We start from the raw sequence: 9,567 nt of genomic DNA on the forward strand, positions 1-9,567 counted from the left end.
AAATACCTGAAATCACAGAAAAACACACAAACTCATAGTAAAGTCCAGAAAAGTGAATTTTAACTAAAAACTAATAAAAATATACTAAAAACTAACTAAATCATACTAAAAACATACTAAAAACAATGCCAAAAAGCGTACAAATTATCCGCTCATCAGTGAACATCTTTTCTATCTTTTCCTAGTGAATTTGCATTCAAATTGTTATGTTTAATAAAGAATTAATTATCTTTTAGCCACCATGGATGCCAATTTGAGTCGTGTACAATTCTGTTTATTTCAGAAGCATTTGGGTGGATTTGATGGAGTTTCTGTAAAAAAAGAGAAGAAAGCGAATGATGCTGTCAACCCTGACCTCTCTTCACTCTAACCTAAATAACCCAAGATACAGAGGTTCAATTGACATGATTTTAGTGGCGTTGGAAAGATAACTTTCATAGCTTTCTAACGATGTAAAATAGTCCATACTTCTTCTCCATCAATCCTGCAAGGGTGGCGCCTAACTTGAGGTTTCTCAAGTTAGGCACCAAGATCAACTACATCCATTAATCCAAAGCAGCCAACTGAGCCAAGGTGCCGCCTAACTTGAGAAACCTCAAGTTAGGTGCCAGGACAAAGGGAAAGATTGAAAAGAGTTCTGTCAAGGTGGCGCCTAACTTGAGATTTCTCAAGTTAGGCGCCAATCACAACAAGCACGCACAAAGGGTTCAGCCACACTCAAGTTAAGTGCACTCCCACCCAAGTTAGGCACAGCAACACACACATCAACTCCAATTCATGCTGCCTCAGCCACCCCTAACTTCACATTAGTGAAGTTAGGCACTAGTTCATCATGAGCCAAGTGGTCCTCCATGTCCAAGTTTATGATGGCAACGAAGATCTCTTTTATTTCTGATTAAACTGTATTTTATTTAAAAACAGGAAAAGATATTATTTAGTTTTAGGAAATATAAATTACATTAATTGGGATTAAATATAAAAGAGAAAAGAATTAGCCCTTCGGGCTTCTCTCTTTTCTTCTACTTCATTCCGCAATTTACAATTTTACAGAATCCTTGTTTTCTCTCTGAACCATGACCAACTAAACCTCCACTGTTAAGGTTAGAAGCTCTGTCTATTGTATGGATTGATACTATTATTTTTCTATTTTAATTCATGTGCTGATTTCTATTTCAAGAATTGTTTTTGTCCTCTATCTTATGAATTTTGGTGGAATGGAAGTATGATCCTTGTTTTAATTGAGTTCTTGTATAACTTGAAAAAGCTCTTTATTTGAACAACAGCTTGAAAACAATTTCTTCTAAATTTCTAATTATCTGGATTTAATGGGATACGTGACATATAATCCTCTTATATTTGGATAATTCACATAGCTGGCGTTGAACGCCAGCCAGGAGCAAGAACTGGGTGTTCAACGCTCACAAGGGGGCAGAGAACTTGAATTCCCTTGCCTCTCAGAATCAGTGGGTCCCACAGAATCTCCACCTATTCCACCTTCTTCTCACTCTTACTTTCACTCTTCCCCACAGACTCTTCCCTATAAACCCTAACCTAATCACATCTATATCACTTTTCAAAACCATCATAACTCCCACCAACCCTCACCCACTTTAAATGTAAAAATTTTCACCCAATTCCCACCCATTCATTCGAACCCAACCTATCCCACTCCTATAAATAACCCTTTCTTCCTACCCTTCATACACACACCATCCATACACTAAAGCCCTACTTGACCGAATCCACTATCCCTCTCCATCTCCTGCATTCTCTTCTTCTTCTACTCTTTTCTTCCCCTTTCTTCATATTTTGCTCGAGGATGAGCAAAGTTTTTAAGTTTGGTGTTGGAAAAACCTTTCTTTTTGCTTTCTATTTGCATTTATGGCACCCAAAGTCGAAGAATCCTCTAGAAAGAGGAAAGAAAAAGCAGTTGCTTCTACCTCTGAATCTTGGGAAATGGAGAGATTCATCACCAAAGCCTATCAAGACTACTTCTATGAAGTAGTGGCAAAGAAGAGGGTGATTTCTGAAGTCCCCTTTAGGCTCAAAAAGAATGAGTATACGGAGATCCGAAATGAAATCCAAAAGAGAGGTTGGAAAGTCCTAACCAATCCTATTCTAGAAGTCAGAATATTGATGGTACAAGAGTTCTATGCCAATGCATGGGTCACGAAGAACCATGATACAAGCATGAACCCAAGTCCCAAAAATTGGCATACCATGGTCCGAGGGCGTCTCTTGGATTTCAGCTCGGAAATCGTAAGGTTGGCGCTCCATTTGCCATTGATGCAAGAAGACCCATAACCTTACTCTAGGAGAGTTAATTTTGACCAAAGGCTGGACCAAGTCCTTTCAGACATTTGTGTGGAAGGAGCTCAGTGGAAGAGGGATGCTCAAGGCAAGCCTATCCAACTAAGAAGGCTTGACCTCAAGCCCGTAGCTAGAGGATGGTTGGAATTTATCCAATGCTCTATTATCCCTACTAACAATCAGTCAGAAGTGACCATTGACAGAGCCATAATGATTTATTGCATCATGATTGGAAGTAAGGTGGCGGTACATGAGGTAATACCTCAAGAATTGTACAAGAAAGCTGAAAAGCCTTCCCCATTAGCAAGGTTGGCATTCCTCCACCTTATCTATCATCTATGCAATTCAGCCAGAATTGTCATAGAAGGAGACATTCCCATTAAGGAGGACAAGTTCATCACCAAGAAGAGGAGGGAGCAAACTAGAGAGCCAGCACATTGACCACAGTAAGAGCATGTGGAGCTGCCTCAACAAGAAATCCCTGAGATACCTCAAGGGATGCATTTTTCTCCCCAAGGCTATTGGGATCAATTGCACACTTCTCTAGAAGAATTGAGCTCCAGCATGGATCAACTAAAGATCAGACATCAAGAGCACTCCACCATCCTCCATGACATAAGAGAAGATCAAAGAGCCATGAGGGAAGAACAAAGAGTTATGAGGGAAGAACAACAGAGGCAGGGGCGTGACATAGAGGAAATCAAGCACTCCATTGGATCCTCCAAAAAGAGTAGTAGCCTCCATCACTAAGGTGAATTCGTTTGCTTTACTCCCCTATTGCCTATGTTATTTTTCTGTTTTCCATGTATTGTGTTTTATTGTTCGTTTCTAGTGCATGATCATCTTTATTTTATGTCTTAAAGTTATAAAATATTCCATGCATCTATCACCTTGCTTAAAAGAAAAATTATTTTATTGAAAAAGAAAAGTAAGATGCATGAATTTCGAGTTATATATTAAGAATGGTTCAATTATATGATGTGGTGGCATTGCTTTTATTTCCTGAATGTATGAATAAACAGTGCATATTTGATGTTGGAGTTAAGAATGTTGGCTCTTGAATGAATGAGGATAAAAGTGAAGTATTATTGATTATCTGAAAAATTCTAAAATTGATTCTTGAAGTAAGAAAAAGCAGCATGCAAAAAAAAGAAAGAAAAAGAAATAAAAAGCAAAAAAAGCCAATAGTTCTTTAAACCAAAAGGCAAGAGAAAAAAGCCAATAGCTCTTTAAACCAAAAGGCAAGAAAATGGATCTAAGGCTTTGAGCATCAATGGTTAGGAGGGCCTAAAAGAAATATGTTAGCCTAAACAGTTCAATTGAACTGCTTCCCTAACTATATGCTTGTGGTGTGAAGGTGTCAAGTGAAAAACTTGAGACTGAGCAGTTAAAGTCGTGGTCCAAAGCAAAGAGTGTGTTTAAGAACTCTGGGCACCACTGGCTGGGGATTCTAGCAAAGCTGAATCACAATCCGAAAGGATTCACCCAGTTAAAGTGTGTGTGACATTTATGTATCCGATGGTAATACTGGAAAACAAAGTACTTAGGGTCACGGCCAAGACTCTAAAGAAGTTGTGTTCAAAAATAAAAAAAAACTTAACTAAGAGAATCAATAGTATCATAATGATTCTAAGTTTTTAAAGATGCTAACTATTCTAAGCTTCAATGGAAAGTAAGATGCCAGAACTATTCAGAAGCAAAAAGCTACTGGTCCTGCTCATCAAATTGAAACTGAGCTTCATTGAGAACTCTGAAATTTATTGCATGCTTCTATTTCTTTTTATCCTATTGTGTTTTTGGTTTCTTGGGGACAAGTAACAGTTTAAGTTTGGTGTTTTGATGAGCGGATATTTTATATGCTTTTTGGCATTGTTTTCATATAGTTTTCATTATGTTTTGTTTAAGTTTTATTCTATTTTCATTTTTTGTGAAAAATTTACATTTTTGGATTCTACTTTGATTTTGTGTGTTTTATGGTAATTTTAGGTATTTTCTGGCTAAAATTGAGGAGCTTGAGCAAAAGTCTGATTCAGAAGCAGAGAAAGGACTGCAAATGCTGTCAGGATATGACCTTCATGCACTCGAATGACCTTTTCTAGAGCTACAGAGATCCAAATGGCGCACTCTCAATGGGTATGGAAAGCTAGCGTCCAGAGCTTTCCAGAAATATATAAAAGTTTATACTTTGGTTTAGAAATAAAGGCCCAAAATTGGTGTTCAATGCCAGCCACCAGCTCCATTCCTGGCGTCCAGCGCCCACAAGGGAGCAGCTGACATCCAAAGCCCAAAAGGGGTCCCTAGCCAGCATTCAATTCTCCTAAGGGACCCTAGCTCGTGGATACACTCAAAACTCAGCCCAAACACTCACCAAGTGGGCCCCAGAAGTGGATTTTCCCACTCCTAAGTCTAGTCTATCATATTTCTGTAATCTTTAGTCATTAGATTAGTATATATATACAATAGCTCACCCTTGTTAGAGGACTCTTGCCCACTTTTACTTTTACCATTTTATTTTTGAATAGCATAAGTCACTAACCTCCTAAGGTTAAGGTTAGGAGCTCTGCTGCGTTTCATGGATCAATAATATTACTGTTTTCATTCAAATATTTTGATTCTATTCTCTTATGCAACTTTGTTCTTCATCTAAGGAATTGAGGGTGACCCGTGACAATCACCCTTGTTCTACACGGATTCCGTGTGATTCCTGACCCGGATAGCATTGAACTAAAGCTAGAGATTGCATTGCGGATTCCAATAGAGCATCTGAGCAACTTTGGATATGTGACATATAATCTCATTGACTATGGGTGCATGAAGTTTCTATGGTGTTAAGACTAGAGTTAGAGAAGCAGCGCTTTCTGATCCGGAAGATCTGCCTTGTCTGTGGCACCTTGAGTAGGATTGTGAAGCGGAGTGGACTGCTTAGAGCTTCATCTTCTACTATAGTGAGAAACCTAGAGGTGGCTTAATGAGAGGACATGAGTCATCTCAACGTGGTGGATTGCTGTAGTGGAGGAGGTTAACTTGATGAGAAGACATGAGTTAATCACTTAGAGCTTCCATTGAAGGAATCAGAAGGTTATTGAAGAAGACAGTAAGAAAAGTTAATCCAGAAAGACGAACCATCTTCGAAGCCTCAACCATTCTATCACCATTGAATTCCTATCTATCTAGTAACTTCTATTTATTTAATTTGTTTTATATGCTTTTCATGACAAACTATAATTTCTATCTGCCAAACTAAGATCTGCAAGGTGTCCACTGCTTTCTCAAACCAACAATCCTCATGGGATCAACCTTGACTCACCTCAGGTATTACTTGGACGACCCGGTATACTTGTCGGTCTATCTGTGCAAATTCTGCGGAGCCAGTTTCGTGCAACAATACACCTAACATGCCCTAAATTCTCAAGTAAATTTCGCAAATTGACAAATAAATTATCTACAGTCCTATTTAACCATACTTAATGGAAGTTAATCAAATCTGTTTGTTTGCTCGGATGTTCGGAGTGTCGGGTTGGGTTGTGGCTAGAGCAAAGACGTGAAGGGGTCAGTGATGACAAGTCATCTTAGGCTAGTTTCACAAGTATTTTTCATTTGTTTTCATTTGGTTTCATGTACTTACTTGAGCAATAAGTAAGTAATTGGATTAGAAATTCATGTATATCTTTATTCAATCAAACATGGTTAAATTGGTGCATTTTCATGAGATTTAGGAAAGATTTATTTCTTTATTATGAATGATGCAAAATCTTGTTATATTGGCAAGGCTTTGATGGATGTGTTTGGTTGATAATAGGTGAAGAGAAGCAAGGAAGAAGCAGAGAAAGAAACAGAGGAAGTAACATTGGTGGCCAAAGTTGGCTCACCAACGTTACCTTAAACGTTGGAAGAAAAGGGGTATGCAACATTGGTGGCCAAAGTTGGCTCACCAACATTGCCTAGCAACGTTCTTGTAAAATTGGGTGTCAACGTTGGAGGGAACATTGGTGAACCAATGTTACCCCCAACGTCTTCGATAACTTTCATTTCTGGAGCTGGAAAATATTAGGGCGACAGATACGCGTCGATGATGCGTACACGTGGAAGTGGAATTCTCGCGTACGCATGAGCTACCCGCATGCGCAAAATGGCAAAAATCCAGTTTGACGAGTACGCGTGACCAAGAGAATGTTGGTGTGCAAACGTTGCCTCAAATGCTGCCTCCAACGCCTTCGATGAGAAGCCCAGAATTTGGAGCTGGAAAACTTGCTGCGACGCACACGCGACTGTGACGCGTACGCGTGGATGCAAATTTTAGCTAGACTAGCAAACGCGTGAGCGACGCACATGCACAAAATGCTATTTTGACGCGTACGCATGGGCGACGCGCACGAATGGATGGAAAAACGTTGGTGCACCAACATTGAGTCAAATGTTGGCGGCAAAGCTCAAATCCTTGTTCAAAGCAACGTTTGACGCAACGTTTTCTTACAAATGTTGATCACCAACGTTGACACCAGCTCTAGTATAATTGAACACCCATGTAGATCATGAACGTTAATTTCAACGTCACTAAGACGCACTCTAGCTTACTTCAACAGAGGCCAAAGGCCCAATCCAAGGACTTAAAGACTAAAAGAAGAAAGTGTATAAATAGTAGAGAAATCGATTTAGAAGAAAGATCTGGAAGGCTGGGGAGTCAGGGACCCTAATTGGGAAACTCTGCACTCATTTTCTTTTGTATTTTCTCTGTTATGCACTTTTCTGTTTTCTGTTTTAAATTGAGCAATGATGAACTAAACCTCAATTTCATTAGGGAAGGAGCTCTATTGTAATCATAATGAATCAATGAAATTCTTCTTCCTCTCAATCCGCTTGGGTAGCTATAGGATAACTTCTGTTTTATGTGTGAATTATTCACTCTGGAAGGGGTTTTAATTCAACTGAATGCTTGTGTGAGCCTCGGAAGGGAAATCACTTGCATTAGAATTGGAGCTCTATCCTTAAAAATTCTCTTAACCAACACCATTCGAGAGAAATTGAGGTTCTGAGAGTTTGTGTGGCTTATGAATAAGAGAATGTGATTTAACTCTTCTCATGATAATTAGATTAAGGAATTGGAAAGATTGATTGTGATTAGAGAGATTAGATTGCCAAGGAATTAGAATCCAATCAATTTCAACCTGCCATAGATCTACTCATATGATTGAGAAAGGAATTGAGACCCATTTGATTCATGATGGATTATGATATCTCCAATCTCTGATGAATCATTGGTGCACGAAATTGTGATCATCAACAATGGCACCAAAAACTTGGTAGCACTCTCAAACGTGAATCACACTTTGTCACAACTCTGCACAACTAACCAGCAAGTGCACTGGGTCGTCCAAGTAATACCTTACGTGAGTAAGGGTCGATCCCACAGAGATTGTTGGTATGAAGCAAGCTATGGTCATCTTGTAAATCTCAGTTAGGCGGATTCAAATGGTTATAATGGTTTTCAAATATAAAGATAAATAAAACATAAAAAAAAGATAGAAATACTTATGTAAATCATTGGTAGGAATTTCAGATAAGTGTATGGAGATGCTGTGTTCCTTCTGAATCTCTGCTTTCCTACTGCTTTCATCCAATCCTTCATACTCCTTTCCATGGCAAGCTGTATGTAGGGCATCACCATTGTTAATGGCTACTTCCCATCCTCTCAGTGAAAATGGTCCAAATGCTCTTGTCACAGCACGGCTAATCATCTGTCGGTTCTCGATCATGTCAGAATAGAATCCATTGATTCTTTTGCATCTGTCATTACGCCCAACAATCGCGAGTTTGAAGCTCGTCACAGTCATTTAATCCTTAAATCCTACTCGGAATACCATAAACAAGGTTTAAACTTTCTGGATTCTTAAGAATGGCCGCCAAAGGGTTCTAGCTTATACCACGAAGATCCTGATTAATGAATCCAAGAGATACACGCTCGTTCTAAGGTAGAACGGAAGTGGTTGTCAGTCACGCGTTCATAGGTGAGAATGATGATGAGTGTCACGGATCATCACATTCATCATGTTGAAGTGCAGCGAATATCTTATTATAAGAATAAGCATGAATTGAATAAAAATAGTAGTAATTGCATTAATACTCGAGGAACAGCAGAGCTCTACACCCTTAATCTATGATGTGTAGAAACTCCATCGTTAAAAATACATAAGGGATGGTCCAGGCATGGCCGAATGGCCAGCCCCCATAAACGTGATCAATAGTCTCCTAAGATGAACAATTAAAACTAAGACCAAAGATATGGTCAAAAGACCAGACATCAAAAGATTAGACGTCAAAAGATTAGACACTAGTACAATAGTAAAAAGTTCTATTTATACTAAACTAGCTACTAGGGGTTTACAAAAATAAGTCTAAGTGCAGAAATCCACTTATGGGGCCCACTTTGGTGTGTGCTTGGGCTGAGCTTGAGCTTTACACATGCAAAGGCTTCTCTTGGGGTTAAACGCCAAGTTGTAACGTCTGTTTAGCGTTTAACTCTGGTTTGTGACGTGTTTCTGACGTTTTACTCCAGAGTGCAGCATAGAACTGGCGTTGAACGCCAGTTTGTGTCATCTTGACTCGAACAAAGTATGGATCATTACATATTGCTGGAAATCCCTGGATGTCTACTTTCCAACGCCGTTGAGAGCGCGCCATTTGGAGTTCTGTAGCTCCAGAAAATCCATTTCGAGTGTAGAGAGGTCAGAATCCAACAACATCAGCAGTCCTTTTTCAGCCTGAATCAGATTTTTGCTCAGGTCCCTCAATTTCAGCCAGAAAATACCTGAAATCACAGAAAAATACACAAACTCATAGTAAAGTCCAGAAATGTGAATTTTTCATAAAATTTGATGAAAACATCCCTAAAAGTAGCTAGATCCTACTAAAAACTACCTAAAAACAATGCCAAAAAGCGTATAAATTATCCGCTCATCACAACACCAAACTTAAATTGTTGCTTGTCCCCAAGCAACTGAAAATCAATTAGGATAAAAAGAAGAGAATATAATATAAATCTCAAAACATCAATGAAGCTTAGTTCTAATTAGATGAGCGGGACTAGTAGCTTTTTGCTTCTGAACAGTTTTGGCATCTCACATTATCCCTTAAAGTTTAGAATGATTGGCATCTATAGGAACTCAGAGTTCAGATAGTGTTATTAATTCTCCTAGTTAAGTATGTTGATTATTGAACACAACTACTTTTATGAGTCTTGGCCGTGGCCCTAAGCACTTT

The sequence above is a fragment of the Arachis duranensis genome, chromosome 3 (genome assembly GCF_000817695.3).
Source record: "Arachis duranensis cultivar V14167 chromosome 3, aradu.V14167.gnm2.J7QH, whole genome shotgun sequence".
Classification (NCBI taxonomy): Eukaryota; Viridiplantae; Streptophyta; class Magnoliopsida; order Fabales; family Fabaceae; genus Arachis; species Arachis duranensis.